Source organism: Pinus tabuliformis, chromosome 6, assembly GCF_031772625.1.
Source record: "Pinus tabuliformis cultivar Carrire ecotype Pingquan chromosome 6, CPIR1, whole genome shotgun sequence".
NCBI lineage: Eukaryota > Viridiplantae > Streptophyta > Pinopsida > Pinales > Pinaceae > Pinus > Pinus tabuliformis.
Genome location: NC_142292.1, coordinates 1,700,503,120 through 1,700,522,370, shown reverse-complemented (window position 1 = coordinate 1,700,522,370; position 19,251 = coordinate 1,700,503,120).

Here is a 19,251-nt window from a genome sequence, read left to right as displayed (position 1 = left end):
CAACCAAGCTCTCCACAAGATGATCCTCAAAATGATAAAGTACTTCACTCTTCTTAGATGATAAATGAAATCCTCATCTACTATAGACTTCACACTTTAGGGGGCAATTTGTTACACAAAATATTGTCACCATGACTTTCTGCAGTCAGTGTGAGTCTATCACCACTCATACTGTCCTCCTTTGCAAGTCTCAAACCTCAGCTCTTCATGTCAAGCCTTAAAAATGAGAGAAAGTCCTTGAAAATCTATAAAACTCTGGTTCCGCACTTTCTCTTACCATTACCTGCAGTCCCGCACCCCTTTGTCATGTTCCCTGCGGACCTGCCCGCTCTGTCTCTAAAGGAATGGGTGCAAACCCCTGTAAAAGTCAAAAAGGCGCAAGTTTATTATTAAAAACTCACTTTGGATTAATTCTAAACGCTTCTAGAAGGAACCTTGAGGTGGCAAGTTCGCTCCTAGGTGGTTCATGCATCCCATAACTAAAGGAGCTAACCCCTTGATGAGAGGAGCTTATCCCTTTGAAGGAGAACTCTATCCCTTTGAAGGTGGACCTGGTAACTTCCCTCCTCTACACTATAAAATGAGGCATTGGGCTAGTTGCTAGAGAGGTTGAAAGCTGAATATTTTTTAGGGTAAATGCTGTTGGAATTTAGAGTTCCTAATTGAGCTTGAGAGGAGAGATTACATACCTTTTGATCTCATTGGGAAGAGTGTGAAGCTTGTCAAAGTAGAGGAGATTCTTGCTGGACCCTGGGAGGAGCTTGTACAACATCAAGGCACCAAGGTTGTAAAGTTCTTCTTTGTTTAAAGTTAATACAATCAAGTTCATATTTCTCAATAAGCTGTCTTCTATGGTTTATTTCATGAATTCCTTGATCATCATGATAAATATGGTTTATTATATTGGCTATGCAGGTGTTATTTGATGTGTTCTTGTTTGTGTTTGCAGGTATAAATTTGACTATAAGTATAAACTTGACTATGTTCCGACATAGCAAAATTTTACCTCCTCAGAAAAATTTTAAGGCTCATGGTTTTGGTCCCTGTTTTTACAGCGATCATGGTTCCACGTCCATACTGAAAAATGGCCAAAAAATGCATAACTTTGATGGAGAAACAGACAACACCATTGGGTTCGTGGTGACGAGAGGTGTTGAATCCATATAAAATTTGTTAAATTCTGACAAAGTGAAAATTCAGAGCTCCTGCAAAATTCATGGTTCCACCTGCATTAAAAAATAATTAAAAATCATTGCCTCGAAATGCATGCCCGCTCCTGGTTCCTCCATCTTCCCGTGCACTGAATAAATTCTAGGTTTATATAAATTTCTGTGGGTGAATTAAAGAAGGAGGTTTTTTAGGTGGATTGGTAAAGTTGGAAAATTAGTTGAGGAGGGTTCGGGTGGTCAAACCCCGCCCCTCCCTATTTTAACACATCACAAAAAAATTTGCATTAATATGTCTTTTGGAGGGGGTCAGGTCCGCGTTGGGTAGCCCACCCCCATAGCCTCTACAACGGTTGGCATTTTAATGTATTAAAAGGAGGGCATTGTTTGTTGCATGTGGAGTATTACATGGTGTGGTTGGTTATGGGGCCACCCGATGCGCCTCTGCATGTGGCCGGGCAGGTTCAACTCCTGCCAGCCTCACCATTTTTAATAGTATGTAGGTTGGTTGGGGGTGGTGGGGTTGGTGGCCCCTGCCCTCTTTTAATATATATATTTTTTTGTTTTAAAAATAATAATGCACCTTTTTTTGAAATTCGAATTTTAGCTGTAGGAGACAATTTAATGACCCCACAATTTTGCCCAGAATCTAGCCTAGGTTGGCTGAAATTTGGTAGCCGGAAAAAGTACAAATTGTGGCCTCCTTAAGCCTGCCCAGTCATCAAAAAGTCAACCCAACTTTGACTGCTTCTAACTTTCGTATATGGACTCGGATTGACGAACTGTTCGCACCTATGTGATCAGAATGACAAGATCTACACTCTGGCCCTGGGTCGTCATCATTCTCAACAATTTGATTTTGGAGCATTCATAAACCCTCTTTGTCCTGTGTGCGTCTCTGGAACCACCTGGATCATCTACAAGTAAGATAATTAAAAAAGGAACGTTTTAACTAGGCCACAACTTTATGTCGGTAAATAGAATGATACGCATAAGCATTCTGAAAATCCCTCATGAATGTGCTTCCATCTGCACCTCCATTCATATAAACTACAAGATCAAATCGAAAGTTTTTGTTAACAGTAAAGTTTACTAAATAATACTCCCAATCAACGATTCTGTCACGAAATTGAAAATAGTATTCATGAGAAACATGAAAATCACCCATAGATAAGCACCCATTAGATGAAAAGGTGCTAGGGAAAGAGTGTCTTGAAGAAAACTGAATTTGATTTTTCTCAAAGATCTCGTCACAATTTTGAGGACCTGACATAACCATCAGCAAAAGCTGAAGTGCATCAACCTCTTAAAAAGTCTCAAAACTCTCAAATGATAAATCATTGAATTTTGGTGGCTTAGAAAAATCGATGGGTGGGTATGCACAGATGTCATTAGATTTATCATCAAATACATTGTCAGAGCCACATATTTGATCAAATTTAACATTTAGCGCATGGAACTCTTCATGGATAAAGAATCTGTATGAATTGATTGGAGGACATCCTTGAAAATTTAGAGTTGTATAATCTTCTTCCTCGCCTATTAAAGATGGGAAATTAAACATATCATGAACAGTTGATTGAACCTTTTCATCTTGTAACTGTGAAACAAGACTATCATGTGCTTGGTTTTAATCAATATTAGTAGGATAAATATCTAAAGGATTTAGAGAAATTTTTAGCGTAGAAAACTCATCAAACACATAAGGGTACAATGAATAGTTTGTTAGATACGAAGGAAGATGAAAAGACCTAGATAAACAAATATCAATTTTAACTGAATCTGATTCAAAATTCAAATCTAACACACTCATATTAGCTTGAAAAAACAATGGATCATACATGTTATTCTCTATGGAGTCGTTTTAGTACCCACTATCACCCAAGACACTGCCTTGGTCATGGAAGGGAGGCGAATGTAAGAATATATAACAATTAAGTGAATCAACAAAAATTCCATTCAAATGATGATCAAAGGATGGAGTTTCAATGTTATTTTTCAAATTGACCTTGCTCTTCTTCAACTAGGTATATCGAAGCTTCAAAAGTGTTGGACACCTAATCTGCCAAGGGTTAAGGTGTGGGAGTTGAACGGTCAAAGGGAGTCCAAAATACGTTGGAATATGAATCCAAAGGTCATGCCAATGTATTATAAAAGTACATCTATGTTAATAAGGAATGCAATTCACTGTTTTATCATTCATGATTGTTCACATTCATGTGTGTGTGACAAAAAGTGTGGAAACTTGGTTCCTCATCTTGCATAGTTCCTTCATTACCTAATTCATCAGAAACAAAAATTTCAATGTTAGTCCAAGATTTTATTAATTCATTAGGTAATGAAGACAATGGAGGATGAGAGAAGCTAGGGGAAACCATCTCCTCTTCGAAGGCCTGAGATTCTCTTTGAGTTTCATTAAAAAAAGAAACACAAGTTGGCATAAAATCTTGCTGATTTGTAGATTGTGGATTGTTAGAATCATTAATGTTTAATTTTGATTCAAATTGCTCCAAAGAAAGGTGAACCAATTTTTCACACTTTTCCCACAAATAATTCCAATCCACATCTCTCTCAAGAAAATTATAACAAATATTATTAAATCTACATATAAAATCATCCAATGATTCACCTGGGTTCATTCTAAGCTTATTGATCTTTTTGAAAACTTTTTGGTGACTATATCCCTTGAAAGAAGATAGAAATTCACCCATGAGTTGTTCAATGGAATGAATAGATGCATGTGGTAAATTTTGAGACCAATCTCTGACATGACTTTCAAAGGTAAGAGTGAAAAGTCTACATACAACCACTTCATCTGACATATGATTCGAGATACAACCTCCAATAAATTGAGCAAGTTGTTCTAATGAAAAAATTTCACTCTCGCCATTAAAATTATTTTTAAACAAAAGAAAAGATTTGACAAGATTTTTGGAACATATTTATCCATAAACAAAACTCCAAACAAAAGGTCCAAAAGAAGACAATATAAGATAGACAAATTAAACTAGTGTCATCTTGTCATCTTCCCTCCTTCTAGCCCCAAAAGTGTTGACAATGCTAGATAATACGCCAACACTAGGGGGTCTCCCCAGTATGAAGTCCCAATTAGACCTCACACTGTTTTGGATAGGAACCCCATCCAGGATACTGTCTTGGCTTCCATCGCATATGTTTTTTATCATAGGATATCAAGTGTAGATAGATAAGTGTGAGACCAAGTGTAATATGTCAAAAGAATGAGGATGAAATCAACCCTCCATTGATAACTTGTATAACATGATACAAGAACATAACAATAACATAATGAGTGAAAGCATGCCTTAAGGAAGAATCAAATAGTTGAGACTAACTAAGACATACACAAGTAAGAGAGTGCTAGAGACCAAATGCAAATTAGTTCACAATTAATCACTAACATTAACATTGAATGAGGAACAAAGATTCAAAGCCAACACACCAATTGCATGAAATGAAATAGTTCATAAACATGTAACCAATGTGTAAACCCACATACATAAACAACAAAAGCATGAATATTCATTACAAGTTCCATTAACATGTATGGGAATCAATGCATGAAATTAAAGCTTCTCATTAATATTGTTGCCCATTCAAGTACATGTACACAAGCTCATCAAAACCCAATAGTGGGATGAGAGTAGTTCATATCATCTTCATGACATAACACTAGCCTCACAATCCCTCCACCTATAAGCTACCAATATCAAGTTCCTTCAGCTCCTTAAGCGCGAAATAATAATCATGTTACTAGCCTAGCTTAAGTGCTAAAATTCCTCTTAAATGAGGCATGAGGTTACATTTATAGAAATGAGGAGGGTGACCCTTCACCTTCTCCTATGAATTTTGGACTCCCTCATGACCTTTCGAATTCTAATTGACTCTTTATCTATCCTAGGAATTTTATATTTCCACCATGACTTTTGAGCTTCTAAATGATCTTTGATGTTCCCTATTTTGTCCTTTTCATGACTTCAATATTTGTCATTTATGACAAATCACTAATAATTGAAATTCAATGGGCCTTGACATAATATCTTGCGAGATATTGTGCCTTGTAGATGTCTTCATCCCATTCTAGGGTTATCTTGATGTTGAGTTTATTCCTAAATGGTTGTCATGTATTTATGAAGCATTCATATATGAATGACTAGCAATCACTTAGAAACTTCAATCCTGCAAACACACACAACCATTAAATGGGAATCAAGATCCTTAATAAAATTAAAAGAAATTATCGCAAATAATAATTGAATGGGTAAGATTTCATAGCCCTGTGATGATGGTATTAAAACTTCTTGGCCGAGTCTTCCTTGGTTCATTGAATGGTTATCATTTTTTCTCTTTTGTGGTTTGTGTGCAACCCTAGTATTGTCTCCAAATGTTTTGTCTTTTTAGTGCATGACCACACTTCAATCCTGAAGTGCCTCACTTCTACTTGTATATTGTGTTACCCTTACATGGTTTTCTATCTAGCACGCTTCCCAAAGCAGCACTTCATTATGGTCTTGTTATCTTTTTTCTTAATGCAATTTCTATACTCTCTTATCTCTCCAGTGCACTGTAATGTGGTAATACTCTTTTACATATGCATTTTGGCCTTTAAATATAGCCTCCAGTGCATTGGTTTGTTTTTGAAACCTTGTATCAAAATATTATCAATGTCGTTGCCCGATGATGTTCATGCAACATATTATATTTCCTTTGTGCACAATTTTTTTTCCTTTGGTGCAATATGGTCCTATAGCTTCATGATCAACATGTCTTTCAAAAAATTATTCCTTCGTAGATTGTCATATACCTCTGAAAATAATATGATCGCTCTTAGTTTTCTCCTTTCCCTTCTCTACTTGATTGGTTAGTAGGAAAAACACCATTCAATTACCATACCGAGTCAAGGAATGAAGATCCTACAATAGATATGGGCATCATGGTTCTGCTTATGGATTTTTGTTCGAATGGATCATATTTTCCATTCAAACATCATTGACCTTAAAATATGTGTAGGCCCAAACAATAAAAGGAATAAATATTAGCCAAGAGTTTCTCATCATCACAATTTCCTTTTCAAAACTTTGCCACATTGTTCTCTTGAGCCAGAAAAAAGCAATTCTCATGCATGGTCTTATTAAACAAGATGCAAAGAAAAGACATGACACAACAAGAAAAGAAAAAGCAATAGAATAAAGAAAATGTAAGACTTAAAAGAAAATCAACATGCAATATGGGAAACAAAAACAAAAATCAAGGTCCATGCAATGCAAAAGAAAACTAAAATACAACCAGACGTACTCCTAACCTAATGAGCTAGAAGGTCAGGACTAAGTGAAATGAAATTTCCAATGTAGCCATTAAAGTTGCTCCTAACTTGTAAGTAGAAATATACGAGCAATTAAAAGCAATATAAATCAATGTGTAAAAGTGAAGATAACAACTTGAATACCTTGCACAAAAAATGGAAGAGAGGTGCGATAACAACTAATTTTAACCAATCTGCAACCCTACCTTTTCAATCAAAACAATAATGATACAAACCTCAAAGGTTTCTTGTGAATGTGCATTGGTCCATGTTTTCATTCTTAGCAAACAACATGAAAGATCGAAACTTATTATTAGCGATAGAGCTTGCTAAGTAATATTTTTCTAACCAATCATAGATTCGATCATGGAATTCAAAACAATCCTCTTGAAAAACCTGACATTCTTGAGAAGATGAACTTTCAATTAATGCATTAGAATCACAAAGAGAATCTTGTGGGGGGAATTTTATTTGATCTTGTTCAGAAGCCTTATCAAGATCGTGAGGACCTGACATAACCATCAACAAAGGTTGAAGTGCCTCAACTACTTGACAAGTATCTGAACAGTGAAATGATAAATCATAAAGATCAATGGGTTCAACAAGATTAATCAATGTAAAACAACTATCATCAGATATACTAGTAGAAAAATGATAATTTAAATGACAGTTTTTAGACCTAGTGTTATGATCAGATTGGTGGCTTGACATACAAGATTCTTGTTTCTCAATCAATTCCCTTTGTATTTGATTCCATACTAGACTAATAATATGAAAAGGCTTAGGGAATTAAAAAAAAATGTTGTCCTTGTGAATATGGGAAACCAATTAGAATAACATGCTAACAAAAAGTTAGAAGGATATGTCAAATCAAATATAGTATCCATATCAACATGGGGTTTTGATCCACTAAATGATTCAAGCATTGAATGCTACTCAAAAGGATTGATTGGGCTAGAATGAAAATGATTAGCTTCATAACATTCACAATAGAGATTAGGAGTTGATTTTTCACAAAAGTTCTTAACATATATGAATAATTTGGCTAATGATGATCTTTATGTTGATGATCATAATGATAGACTTCGTAGCTTCGTGCATCTACGAAAGATATACATTCCAATCTTGGGTTCAATGCAATAGGTTTACATGAAGATGAATTAACTAAAACAGAATTCTCTATCTGATCAGAAACCCAATCTTGAAAATTAGGAAGCTTGACTTGGAAATGCTAAAAATATTTCAAGAATGAGTTTGCATCCAGTGAAATAATACGGAGACATTTTTTTGCAAGAAAATCTAGATCAATGAGAGTTGAAGTGCCTCAACTCCTTGAAAAGTCTCGAAACTTTCAAATGTTGGATAATTACATTTTGAGAGCTGAGTCAGATCGTGAATTGCATGTGGGCAACTACTAGTGGTTATTTCAAAAAGATATCTATTATCTAGATAACATCCATCTACATCACTGGTTTGATCATATTTTTCAACCTCAAGAAACAAATTACTCAAGTCATAAGGTTCTTCTGATTGTGTATCTAAGGATGTATATATCAGAGAAATCCCATGAGCAACCTGAACCAAAGAATTATCTAGATGCCATGCTGGAAATTGCAAAGCATGGGATGGATTCTGGATGATTTGATTGCTTTCTTATTCATCATAGATTACCTCATTGCCTTGTGTTAATTCAAAATTTACTTGATCAGATTGTAGATTCAAAGAGCATGGCATATTTTCATCACAAGTTAACTCATTACAAGGAATAGGACATAAAGGACAGTGATTTGATGAAGTGTCCATAAAATAATCTTCTTTGACCAAATCAAATTTTATATTTAAACCTTTCAAATCAAAGCCTTCTTGAGAAATCAATAAATTGGTCAATCTGCCTATGCATCCATCACCATATATATCAATAGCGTCATTGTCATCAAAATGATGCATTAGAGAAATTTTGAATTAAAAAATGGGCCTCAAAACAAAAATGTACAACAAAAATCAAATTTATAAGAATCAATAGGATACAATATGATACTTTCAACCATGGGGGATAATTCACCATTTTTGGAGTAAAAAGGTAGAAACAAAAAAAAAAAAAAAAAAAAAAAAAAAACTACGTTTTCAACTTATCTCCCTACGATTTTACTCAAATTTCGAGCAGGAGCACTTGTTGGATGCAGAATTTAATTTTACATCCAAGGAGTTGTTAATTTTTCTTATAGATAATTGAATTTCATTATTTACACATTGAATTCACTTTGTTGGACACCTGATCCTCTAAGGGTTGGTGTGGAAGCTGAACAGCCAAAGGGAGTCCAAGAGACCACTTGGAATATGAATCCAAGGGTCACACCATGTACTATAAATGTATATCATGTCAATAATAGATGTACTCTCATGCTTATCATTCATACTCTGTTGCTTCCATGTATGTGTTCAACATGGTATCAAAGCCAGGTTATATCCTGCCCTACTCATATTTGAGCCCTTGTTTTGTGGCCTCTCTGTACATGTCAATTCTGCCATCAGTTTTGAATTTCATGAATGTTTTATCAGCTAAATTCTAGCTATGACCTCTACCTTGTAACTATCATTTTCTCTTAGGAATGGAAGTTATTTGGAAGAGAATTTCTGAGCGAGTGGGCATAGCCTCTAACTGCGTTTTGTGATTGTTGGTTACGGATTTCTCTAGATGCGTTGATCATGTCTGTCTCTATTGGCATTCTCGATTTGCAGCGGAATTGGTAATACCACTGCTCCCATATAAGTTGGCTCTGGTCCACTACGTCCTTGAAGAAATGCTCCTGGTGTTTGAAGTCCTAAGAAATGTGTTGCTATGGGAGCTCCGTTATCTTTGTCAATCAGGAACTGTTGTTTTCCTATCGAAGTAAGTAGAAATTCTTCGTAGTCTCCAGAGGTATTTGCTGCTATTACATGATCTAATGTTTTTCTAGTTCTTTTATGGTATTCTTCTTTGATATTACTCAGGACAGTCTCAATGCAAGTCACCAACACTCGCATAAAGGCTTCTTCGTCCATCCCAAGTTTATGTTCAGAAAAAAACGGCAAAATAAAGAAAGTATAATAGGGAAATAAACTTCCTCGCACACTCAGCCAACAAAGAAAGAGTTATGCATAGTTCAAAAATTATAAAGGGATTATAGCCCAACCTTGATCTACACATCTTATATTCATTTCCTGAAACTGATAATAAAAATTCCAACTATCTATATGTTTATAGACTTTGGAATAACTTCATTGCCTCAATTGTTTAAGGTATCCAACACATCAAGTAGTGAATTGTATGGAATTTCACTGAATTCTGGTTACTTCTAGTTTTATAACAAAGCCAACTTATTGCTAGCTATTGTTGCTTTCTTACCGGAGAATTGATACCTAAAACATCAAGCAGATTCCTTAATAGGTAATGGCATTTTCATAGAATTCTATTGCCAACCTCAAAACTGTTGTGTGTGGAGCATGATTGTTCAGAGGTCTTTGTTTCAGCCGGATGTATACCCCAGGAAGTTTGTACACCCCTCCACGCGGGGGGGTGCAGGGAGGACTTGTCCCCCCCGCGGGGGTCCGAGGGGGCCGATCCCCCCCGGCTGGGGGGTCCGGGGGTCAGCAGTCCCCTGGTGGGGGCTCGGGGGCAGCGCCCCCGAAGCTAAAAACAAATGTAAAATTGCCTTGTAAAAGTATAGTAATTTCTAGTCAATCTGAGCCGTTCATTAGGCGGATGATCTGACGGTAGAACTTATGTTTAGTTTAGGGTTTTTTGCCCTAGAAGGCAACCCCTCTCTTTGTATGAGGGCATTGTATTGGAGGCTGAGATATAGATGTGTATTCTGTGAGCGAGAAACAGAGAGGTGAGACTGTGAGAGAAAACAGAGGATATTACAGCGGATTTGCTGTAGGTTGTGTCTCTTCATTTTGCTGGATAATAGAAAGGAAGGACTAGCTGTTCGGGGTGGACGTAGCCCAAACTGGGTGAACCACGTATATCTGTGTCTCTCTTGTTTTGTGCATTTTCTGTGTTTATATTTCTGCAATATTTTATGTGTTCCATTGCTCCGTAATATATAATTTTCTAACAAAAACCTTTGCAAAGTATCTTTCAGGAAATCAAATGCATTTGATAACAATTCGTAGTAACTCTAGGAAGTCTTCTAGCCATATATGATATGCGTGTCTGACCAACCATAACTCAGTTGAAAATCGAGCACAAGAGATTTCCAAAAGTGACCTGTTCTGTGGACTCCACTTCCTTATCGATTCATGGGCTAAAAGGGAATTTTGTTCTAGGGGATCCAGTGACCAAAGGAGCAGAGCTCTCTCAAAATCCCATGTGAGTTATGATTGCAATCATTTCAGGAAATCTTCCTCATACAACTAAGTGTATGTTTTCCTGATTTCTCTGCACTATGCTGCAGTTCTTTGTCCCATAATTTCCATAATCAACTTCTCATTGTGCCCCTATAGTTGAATGCAAATTTTTGGTTCTATGGTTGAAGGTTTCCCTTTTCAAAACATCAGGAGCACTTCCTCTAGCAGAAGACCTTAGCTTCTTGCCAGAACTGGAAGAGTTCTGGGAACTACACTAAGCGTTCCAGTGTTTGTGGTCATCCTTAAACCACCTCCCTTATACCAACATTTCAGAGAGCACATTCAGCCTAGTGTTGCCATGCATTTTTGCACATTTTGTATTATAGCTCTCTTCTTGGACTCATACATACCCCTTCGAATTAAGGGGGGGAATGTTGGACACCTAATCCTCTAAGGGTTGGTGTGGAAGCTGAACAACCAAAGGGAGTCCAAGAGACCACTTGGAATATGAATCCAAGGGTCACACCATGTACTATAAATGTATATCATGTTAATAATAGATGTACTCTCATGCTTATCATTCATACTCTGTTGCTGCCATGTATGTGTTTATGACACCCCACAACATCATAACATTATTTAGTTTTACAACATTATTCAACAACATATGAAATTATATAGAAAGAGAAATATCATCATCAATGCAGCAGAACATAAAGGAACAATAGAAGAAAATCATTCACACATAGATACACTAGGGTTGGCCGGAGACCAAGGCAAAACCCCACAAGGGGGAAAAACCTTTCAAATTCATGTCCTTATTAGGTTTTCATTAAATGTTTCAACAAAGAGAGAGTACAATGATCCATATCTTCAACCATAAAACTATCCTGAAAAATCAACTAAAAAACATCCAAGAGATTAACCCAACAAAGCTAATAATCAAAATCTTGATTTAGAAGTTTGCAGTCAACTATCATCATGTGCGGAATATGTGGTCAACTGCAGTCAATGGTAAAATTCAAACCCTAGGTTCCAACTGCACAGAGAGAGAGAGAGATGTGCATGCAGCTAAAACCCTCCAACCACACACATAGGCTTGGGTGCATGTGGTTGGAACTAAACATTTCTTCTAGCATGCTAGTGGATGGGAACCAAAAACCTTAATCACATGTGTAAGCTTCGGGCCCCCAATTTCAAAACTGTGCAAGCCAAACCAAAGAAAGAAGAATGATGATGATGATGTCCAAATGAGGGTCACTTGACTTGTATTTATAGCCATCCATTGGTAACGAATTTCTCTTTTTGGTTGACCTGTACTTTTTTAGCACATGTGGGTTTCCATATTAAAATATATTTTCCCTTATCCAAATTAAATTCTTCCAAGGGCTAGGAGAGGTATTTCTTGATGAGGATGACTGTCTAAAGGAAGGAAGGAAGGAATTTCTTCCTAAGCTACCAAAAATTAACACTCCCTCTCAGCTAGAGATAAATTACCGTTTGCAACATATGTCTCATCACAAATATCTTGTCATCATCAAATGGCATATTTTCTCACCTCTGCTCATCCTTGGTCATTTCTTCTCATCCCTACTCATCTCTGCTCATCTCTTCTTTGCTCATATGTTGAACACTCTCAAATCTAAAAGAAGAATAATTTGACATCAGAAAGGAGCCCAATATACCACCCTCCATCCATCAGGGAGCCATTTCTACCACCCGGAATGACCGTTAGCGGGAAGCCAATGCTACAAATCAACCATTGGATCAAAGATCACACAGATCAATGGTGGGCTTGTGACAACAACCAAAGGTGGACCCGATAGGATAATAGGGCGGATTCAATGATTTTTAAAGTCCGATAGAAAGATTTTTTGCGGGTTTTCCAGTGTTTTTAGTGTCTTTCTCTGTGTAAACAGAGAAACGTGTTCCCGGGGATTTCAACCGCGCAAATGGTCCTTTCCATTTAAAAACAGGTGGCCACCATACCTGAAGGAATTTTACAATGATTGTTTAACACTTAGAGGGGATTTGAACGGAAAGAGGCAAGGAGCCAGAGAGCCCGAAAGGGCAGACGAACAGACAAGCGCCGGTAGGCTTAAAATCCAGTCAGTGGCAAAAATAGAGGGGAGCAGTTGCTGAGACAGAGAAAAAGCAAAAGACAGAGAGCGAGAGGGAGAGTCTGTGTACTCAGAAAGACTTGAGGGATTCAAGTAAAACCCTATTGTTTGTCCCTGTTGTGTTGAGACTCGATTTGAGCTCACACTTGTAAAAATCTGCTCTTGAAGACATAATAGAGAGGTCACCACTGAAAGCTGGACCAGGAGACGTAGCCCAAGAGTTTTGGGTGAACTCCTTGATTATTTGTTGTGTTGATGTGTGTGTGTCTGTTATGTTTCTCTAACTGCTCATTGTCTATATTATTCGCAATCTTTTCGATCCGTTGCACTAAGTAATATAGGCATTCCTGCACATGAGTCTATAATACCTTAATATTGTTTTAAGATCTCATTTTCAGATCACCCAGGATCCCTCCATCTCAATTACACACCCTGGGAGCTCAAACAAGGGGGAAGAGTTGGCTCAGTGTCCTCGATCAACAATGCCCCTTATCAGGAGGGGTAACATCTGTCAGTCTAAGCTACTTTTTAAAGACCAAGAACTTCCATTTTGGCAAAGCCTTGGTGAGAATATCTGCATTCTTCTCATCTGTTGATATGTGATGGAGTCTAACAGTTCCTCTTTGCACCATGTCTTGAATGAAGTGATATCAAACCTTTATGTGCTTGGACTTATCATGAAATACGAGATTCTCTTCTAGATGGATCCCACTCTTGTTGTCGTAATATATCATTGTGGTTTCTACGACGTGCTCAAATATATCTCCAAAGAGCTTCCTCAAAAAAACTGCTTCGCAGCTAGCCATGCTTGCAGTAATGTACTTTGCCTCGGTGGTACTCAATGCTATGGACTTCTGCTTCCTTTCTCATCCAAGATATCATGGACAAAACTAAGGCTAAGAAAACATCCAGATGTACTCTTTTTGTCAAATACATTTCCTGCCTAGTCAACATCAGGGTATCCATTAAGTTGAACATATCCAGAAAAATATCTCAGACCAAGTGTGATCATCTGTTGGCTTATTGGGGCCTGACCAAGGTTCAGAAGTGTTTTAGCCAAGCAAATCCCACACTACCGGCCCTTTCGGCAACAATCCGCGGAGCGCAGACTAAAGTCTCACCCGAGGTAGTATGGGAGGGTGCTGGAACCAGATTTTCGTACCCTAGAGATGTCTTGATGAGGTCTGGAGGGGTCGCGAACCAATCTACACACTCGCGCTACACTGCACTGATGTCTAGCCTTTGCATAGCTCAGTGACGAGGCACTTCCTAGATTCCTTATTATTATTATGTTTATTATAGATATGATCTAATTCTTAAGGTCTTTAATCAAGCATTCAATAGTTACAACCAGCGCACGCAACCATAAATCTTAAAGATATGCATAAAACCATAACATAAGCATAAACATATAGATCTGCGATCAGATGCACAATAATTCAGAAACACTTATCTTTATTAATCTTCTGTTTAGTACAATCCAATTCCACCTTGCGCACTCAGCTGCAGGGGTCCACGCACACAACTGCGGACTCTACCAGGCCTCTGCACACACAATTGCATAGCCTACTCTAACTACTACCAACCATGACTTAGACTTACAGACTCAGAGCAATCTTGCTTTTACAAACCCATACACTTCAGATCTGATCAAGAATTACCAAAAACTGACTTCTAAACCTAGAGCCCTACTCTATTTATACATTCCCATGGTCCGCAGACCATGGGCAAGCCGACTCGCTTTCTATTATCTTACATTATTCTCGGGCAGACAACCCTTTGACTTGACTCATTACAATTCGTGCTCTGCGCTCTTCGCAGAAATTTTACCGTACTTTTACCCAAAATTATGGGCTTTAAGCCCCAAAACTGTTATGCGGGGCATCCGTTGCCTAATAGGCCCCCAACACAATCATTGTGACTTGTCTCGAGTCACTCGGCTGGTGCGGTGATCTTGGCCCGGAGTCCATCCAGCAACGTTTGCGTTGTGCTAACATCTGCCACACATTCTTCCGCTGTCCATTGTATCAATTATGCGCAGCTTTCTGATGCATTGTCAGAGGCACCTTCCTGCCTTAGGGCATATGTGTCCTGCAGCTGAGTCAGCTTCCCCTCAATCGTAGCAGTGATCATGAACACTTCCTCCAGCCAAGGCTGGATGCGTGCTTTAAGCCCAGCTTCTTTCTGGCGCACAACGTCCACCTGTTCCTTCATGGCTTGGGCCTCCCTCATCTTGGCTAAGCGCTGAGTGAGGGTGACCGTTTGTGCAGTCCCCCGGACATTGTCATAAGCTTGTTGTAACTCTCGTACTTCTGTCTCTACCTGCTGCAATGTTGGGTCTTCTTGCAGTGATGTGAGTGTAAGAAGGGACTGATCCAACAATCCTGTGCAATCCTGTATAGCATGCTCTATCACTTCCAATCCTGCTTGAAGGGCACGGTGGTGCTACTCTCTGTCTTCCAGTGGTGTAGGGGGCTACGCTCTCAGCCTTAGCTCTGCGATCTGCAAGTTCAATTCCCACTGAGCTTTCGCAGCCTCCTCTTGGGCCTTACGGAATCCTGCGGCCATGTGATGAATCTTTTCGGCTACTGGGAGTTCCGCTGGCACAACCAGCTCTGGTACACTACTACAGACCTCTGCCATGGCCTATTCCACTTCTTGGTTGTGTGTGACCAAGTCATCGCGTTGTAGACTGACCTGCTCTAGATTTCCCTTTTGCTCCATTAAGACCTAGAGGGTGCGGCCTTCCCTGGTGCAGAGCTCAGTGGTTACCCTATCGTGCAACTGGTATAGGATCTCTCTAGGAAGGGCGGCCAAATTCAACCCCCAACTCCTCATGTCACCTTCGGCTTCTGCTAGGACGACGCCTACTAGTAACACTAAAGTGTTCATTGTGTGGGCGCGCACCATCTACTCAGTTGTGGATGTATCGTCCGCTAGGTTCAGTATCATCCCTCCTGGGGGTCACACCTATAATTCGTGTAGTTGTGCTTTGAGCGCCCCCAACACAGTTGTCTGCTCCATCATCAATTCCTCCAGAGCACCCTTAGTGATATCACGCACTAGTTCACTATTGGCAAGAATATCTCCCTCCAAAGTCCTTGTTGTCTTCGTCTTTTTGTGTGCAGGTGGCTGCTCCTGGACGCGCAGCCTCTTAAGTTGGGTTGATGTTGTGGTCAGGTCCGTGCATTCTTGTGTCTCCACTTCCCCTTGTATGTCCTGCTCCATGGACATTTCCTAAGCCTCCACAATCTCTTCGGCGGGCGCAGTGATGGGTTCTGCTGCTGCCTCGGTTGCCTCCCGCTATGGGGATGCTTTCTATTCCTGGTGCATTTTTTCCACCAACTTTGTGATGCGCAGCTTGATTTCCTTCTTCCACTGCTGAGCTACAATCTTTTCTAATTTGGCCAAGTCTGGAGCATGCCACTCTGGAGGCCATGCCGCCATTGCCTCAAAAATTGCATCATCTATTGCAATGAATGAAAGCTTTACCCATGTTCAAGTTGGATCCTTTCGCGCCTGAATATACCAGTGTTTTTAAAACCAGAACCGGTGACCGGACCGGTCCACCTAATGAACCAGTTTACCGACCGGAACCGGTCTAACCGGGACTGGTTTGGTCTAAACGAACCGGTTTTTAAAAAATACATTAAATAATTAATTTTTAATGAAACAAAACTATTTTTAAGATGTAAAACCATGATTCCAAGCCAATAGAGACAAAATATGCAAAGTTTGCTCATTTATATACCATGCAAAGGTGAATATATCAAAATGGCACCGAGTGCAATACATATCATCGACAAAATAGAAAAATACATAAGAAATGAGGCTCTAAATGGCCTATAAAGTCCAGAGGATCACAACTTCATAAAACTGCTAATCAAGCGCTGAAAGCATCTTGCTGGGTATCAGATCCTTCCTTTACTGCTGTTAGTACCTTGAAACCACTCTAGAACTAGCACTCTTTGCAATCAGATTTCTCGGGTGAGACATTGGAAGACAGATTTCATGACAAATAACTTTCTACAGCCAATATATTCCACGCACATTCTTATATAGCTTAGGCATTTGTAGCCCTGCTCCATGCAGATGTGCTTGCCTAGCATGCCACCAGGATGCAGTGCTGGGAGCTTTACAAGACTACAAGTGATCCATTCTCTGCCTCGAGGTACAATAAAGTGCCATCTAGTGATGGATTACCTCACGTTCCTATTTGAGCCCCCTTCATCTGAATTATCTATGCATGACATGCTGGGAATAATGATCGATTTTCAACCAACACTTAGATGTTCTTGCCATAAAACATCCTTCAAAAAGGGTTTGTCGAAAACAGCAGCCTTGTTTGTCTTTTACGAAAACCATTTACAGAGCTTTAGTGCTGAAGGAATGTCTCAAAAGATCATGCATTTTGAGGGCTAACAAGATTCATAGTGAAATGGTCATTGGAGTAACTTGAAAATGCCTTTGGGATGAGTAGATTGATAAAATTTGTGATACAAAGGAGGTTGAGAATGAATGTCTCCTTTCAATGTGCCATATCCTCAAAATGTAAGACATAACATTTACCCAGTTTCATAACTTAATTACTCTTCCGGATCTATTCAATTATGAAACCCATAATAACCTCGGTACTTTCATTTGCACCATGTTCAATTATAGAAATGACAATTTGAAGAATATTTATTTTGTTTCCCTTTATTTTTCTGGTAAATCTGTGCTCCATGCAGTCATATAGATAGTCTTTTACATCTAATTTTGATTTTATCAATCACTTACAAAAATCGTAAAAAAATCACGGTTTCCAAAGAACAAAAGAACAAATCCATGATATCTCACGTCAGATTACTGGACCATTGACCTGCAAAGAGTATCTTCGATCAAGAAAACCGCCCAAAACCCCTAAACCACCCCTAAACCACAAAACCGCTGCGATTTTTTCATTAATCGGCGGGCTGTCCATAAACCGGCCGGTTTAGGACGGAACCGGCCGGTTTGCTACAAACCGGCCGGTTCCGCCCTAAACCGGCCGGTTTTTACCGGTTAGGGCCGTTTTTTGGGCACACAAGGGTATAAACCGGGTTTGATAGGCCGGTTCGGACCGGCCAGGCCTCCAACCGGCCGGTTAGACCGGTTACCGGTTTTTGTGGCCGGTTTTTAAAACTATGGAATATACAGATTATGTATATCCACCTTGAACTCAGTCGTGCTTTGCAATCTGTTGCATACTGTCGGGGATAACTGCGGTCTGCGGTTGATCTGTGTCCGGATACTCACCTCCATAAATATCCAAAACACCTTGATCTCACGAATCCTCGTGGCATCTTTTGTAGCCCGGAGCGAGTTATACCTCACGGCTTCAGGTAGGTTCTTCTCAATGTTGGGAAACTGGCTGCTGTTCAGTGGCTCTCTTACAACCAGTAGGATTGATAGGAGCAACCAGGCATAATGGAAAAAACTACCTTTCTCCTTGTCTTCCCTACAATTTGTCAAAAATTTGTTGCAGAGAAACTGCGCCTAGTTGAACTGAACCCCTTCTACACACTGCTCCGCGAGCACAATGACAGATGCTAGCACCTCGTCTGCGCGACATTTCCTCATGAGCTTGCTAGCCAGTAACTGGGTGGTGACGCACACCCCTTAGTGTTTGATGCTTGCTATTACATACCCTCGCTTCTGCTTTTCTAGCTTATATTTAGCCTTCATGGCTTTTGCAAGGCCCATGTCACTACTTGTTTTTGCTATGGCTACGAGATCGTTTCCTTTAGTAGGTAGCTAGGAAATTCAGTGTATTAAATTGGCTATGATGGGAATCGGTTCCTCTAGCCAGAGATACCCATCATGTACTAAACATAGTAACTGTCGGATAACAAAAATTGTGATGGCCGTGCGGTGATAGTGGGGTATCCACCTCAGATTGAGTAATCCCGCCTTCTCCACACCCCGTAACCACTTCTGTTGCAGTAATTTCTCTGCGGCCAATTGGGGGAACTTCTCACTGTCCACGAGGTCCCAATCTTCGAACTTGATGTTCGGTACCCGACCTAGCGGCAGACCATCAAACCTTAGTTCATCCAGAAGAAGCAAGGTCTGGAGCATACTCTTCGTGGCCTCCAGGTCCTTCGGTATCTTGGCCATCCCTTTCCACGGAGAGATATATGGTGGTAGCGTTATCGCCAAAGGTACTTGGGAAATATTTTCCTCTTCCTCATCCTGTGCTTCAATCTGAGCGATCAGGGCTTGTAAATCTTCCTCTTCCTCCTCGAGTTCAGTGGTGATTGCTTTGCCCTTTTCTGCCATTGATAATTTATTGAAT